Source organism: Colobus angolensis, unplaced genomic scaffold, assembly GCF_000951035.1.
Source record: "Colobus angolensis palliatus isolate OR3802 unplaced genomic scaffold, Cang.pa_1.0 Scaffold220, whole genome shotgun sequence".
Classification (NCBI taxonomy): domain Eukaryota; kingdom Metazoa; phylum Chordata; class Mammalia; order Primates; family Cercopithecidae; genus Colobus; species Colobus angolensis.
In genome coordinates this window covers 1,635,768-1,639,084 of record NW_012115378.1, presented here as the reverse complement: position 1 = coordinate 1,639,084, position 3,317 = coordinate 1,635,768, and the positions used below count along the sequence as shown (strand labels likewise).

The following is a 3,317-nucleotide window of genomic DNA, read 5'->3' as shown; positions in this document are numbered from 1 at the left end:
AAAAAAAAAAAAAAGAGAGTTATGTGAATTAGGCCTTTGTTGCAAAATTATTGATCACAGGAAAGCATTAGAAACTATTCACATGGCTTCAAAGGAGAAGAACTAGGTGTTCAACCCATGGAATGCCAGGCCATCCATTGTGAAAATTGCAAAATGCAAGGATGAGGTGGCTCTCTATGTCCTGATGTGGAAGGATGTCCTTACATATTGCAGAGTAATTGAAAAAGAAACCCAAGTGGGTTCTGAGATCCCAGCGAGTCTGTTTACACAGGTGCACATACATACACAGTTGTGTGCAGTTACATGCCACAGTCTGGGATGGTCTGGGATGGCTTGGGACAATCTGGGATGTCCATGTGGTCTGCAGCCACATGAGCAGCACCTGCCTCTATGGATGGAGAGAAGGGTACCCCTGCTGCTGAGTGCTTTCTCTTTTAATTCTTCAAGCTTCTGTATTGTTTGACTTGTTTTTTAATGAACATATATGCTAGTAAACAAGTTTTAAAAATACTAGTTGCGAAGAATGCCAGAAAAGAAGCTTTAAAATGATGATGTTTTAATAAATTGTTTTCTTTGCATTGGTATTTGAAAATAGTGTTTGTGGCTGGGTGCCGTGGCTCATGCCTATAATCCCAGCACTTTGGGAGACTGAGATGGGCAGACCACTTGAGGTCAGGAGTTTGACACCAGCCTAACCAACATGGTGAAACTCTGTCTTTACTAAAAATACGAAAATCAGGCGGGTGTGGTGGCTGGCGCCTGTAATCCCAGTTACTCAGGAGGCTGAGGTAGGAGAATCGCTAGAACACGGGAGGTGGAGGTTGTAGGGAACTGCCTGGGTGACAAGAGCGAAACTCTAGTCTGGGCGACAACAGTGAAACTCCATCTCAAAAATAAAAAAAAGTGAAAGAAAATAGTGTCTGGAAAATGCCCTTTCTTCTGCTAGTTTGAGAACCTGTTCTAAGAGGGTCTTTTATTGAAGTGACAGGATTTTTACAGAAGGTGTTGCCTGTCGGGTGGCTGCTAGAGGCTGGGGCTGGTGTGAGCTTCAGGGCCCTGGCCTCCTTTCTGCAGGAGCTGGGCCTATGCCTCAGCTGTTTTCTAGGCAAAGAGGTAAGAGGGTGCAGGAAACGAAGAGCCACACTGGCTCCTAGAGGCACAGCTTTGTGGTGTTACAAAAGCCTCGTTCCACTGCAGGGATCCTTGTGTATAACAGTGATAGTTTCCACTCTTGAGCACGACCAAGTGCCAGGCCTGGGCTTGAGTGTCTGTATCCCTGTTATAGTTCTCACCAAATACAGCCAAGGATCTAGTCAAGGAAATGAGATCTGGAGAGGTCACAGGTTTGCCAAGTCCTTGGTAGAGTTCCTTTCCAGCATGTTCTGGGTGCTTACGTGGCTTGGGAATCTTGACTTTGGTACCACAGAGAGCCTACATTTCCACTGGTTTAGTACCCAGTGCCAGAATGTGAGCATCAACCTGAAAAAGAAAATTAGAGCTTTGTACAGTGCCAGTATCAGAGCCAATGAGGTTTATCTGAGGTGTGATTATTGCTAATTGAAAACTTTTCCCAATTAAAAACAAAAACAAGATAAATTTTAAAAAACACACCAGAGAAAATAATCTCCTAAGGTGATGAATTTATTCAGGAGTAAACAAAAAGGATTATAAACTAGGATGCATAGCTATGGCAAGCCACAGGTGCACCTGAAGAGGAGAGAGTAAGGGAAAGCTTTTATGGGCAAAAATAAGTTCATACAAGTTGCTTGAAAACATAATTTATTGGTTCCTGAGGCTCAAAGTCAGAATTGGCATCAGTTCATTGGTGGAGACGCTGTTACTAGGCAAATGTTCCTTCAAGAACGTCTTACCTGAACTGCAGTCCTAAAGAATGTCTAGTGATAAACCCAGTCTAGAACTATGTGCATACATGCAAGACATGGATCCTGAAAAGCATGAGATGCATGAAGGACATGGAGGAATTTCTTGTGGGATTATTTTAGAAAGTCCTTGACAGTCGTTATCTCAGAAATGCAAGCATGAACTCCCCGCCTTCGTGCCGTCCTGGCTCCACTTTCTTTGAGTCTGATGAGTGATTTCATCCTGGTATCTGCAACTTTCACACCAGTAACAGGAACAGGCCAAGACACATCCAGATTAGGTGAGTGTTTCTAATTTCATGCATAATTTGTCTTTGCCCATGAGTGAGCTGAGGAGAAAATGGTTATAAGAAAATCAAGTACCTTTGCAGTTTTTACATGTGCAATAAAAGAAGTGTCTCAGTATTGCTGAGCTGCATACTTTCTTATGTTTATATTATGGGGGATTTTAAGCTCCACCAGACGGTATGACCTGTGTTAAGAAACTGTAACAATGCGCTTTAAGTATTGTGTATGTGTGGCATGTAGGTCTGGGTACATATGGATATATATATATATGTGTGTGTATATATATGCATATAGATATGTATATTAAAATAATTTTTCCTACTTATTACAGTTATAAAAACATATCCCCATTTTATTTAAAGGTTTTTATAGATTCCTTTCAATACCTGCATGATATAATTTTAATGCCTGTGCCATATACATCATATATGTGTAGCATGATTTACTTAACCATTTCTCTCCACTATATGATGTTAACAAGTTTATGATGTTAACAAGTTTTTCCTATTCTGTATAATGTGAGGATAAATCTTTGTACACGACTGTGGTTGAGCTTCTGATTCCTTTCTTAGGTTGGATTCCTAGACATGAAGTTGCTGGGTCAGAGGGCATTGATACATGAAAGTTCTCTCTGATGACCTTCTCACAGGGGCCAGCACTGGCTCTGCAACCTCATCCTCCTCCTCCTCTTCCTCCTCCTCCTCCTCTTCTTTCTTCTTCTTCTTTCTTGCTCTGTTGCCCAGGCTGGAATGCAGTGGTGTGATCTTGGTTCACTGCCACCTCCACCTCCCGGGTTCAAGTGATTCTCCTTCCTCAGCCTCCTGAGTAGCTGGGATTACAGGTATGCATCACCACTCTGGGTAATTTTTGTATTTTTAGTAGGGACAGCATTATGCCATGTTGGCCAGGCTTGTCCTGAACTCCTGGCCTCAAGTGATCGGTCTGCTTCCGCCTCTTGAAGTGTTGGGATTACAGGTGTGAGCCACTGTGCCTGGCTTCCTGCGACTTTTCTCTTGTTCTAATTTGTCTTCTCAGTCACTGAGTGCTTTTCCTCCTCAAATCCATTGTTCAACATTTCCTGAGAACACTCAAGTTTCTCAGTCCCTCTTTTCTTTCTCTGCAAAGCCCTTAAGCAGTGGTCTTTTTTTT

At 42.4% G+C, this 3,317-nt stretch overlaps 1 protein-coding gene across 1 annotated transcript in view; it reads left to right on the top strand.

Annotated features, from left to right (window-relative positions):
- Window positions 1-3,317, top strand: part of MOCOS (molybdenum cofactor sulfurase) — a 66,563-nt gene that overhangs the window by 60,678 nt on the left and 2,568 nt on the right. The gene's annotated exons all lie outside the window — the stretch shown is intronic.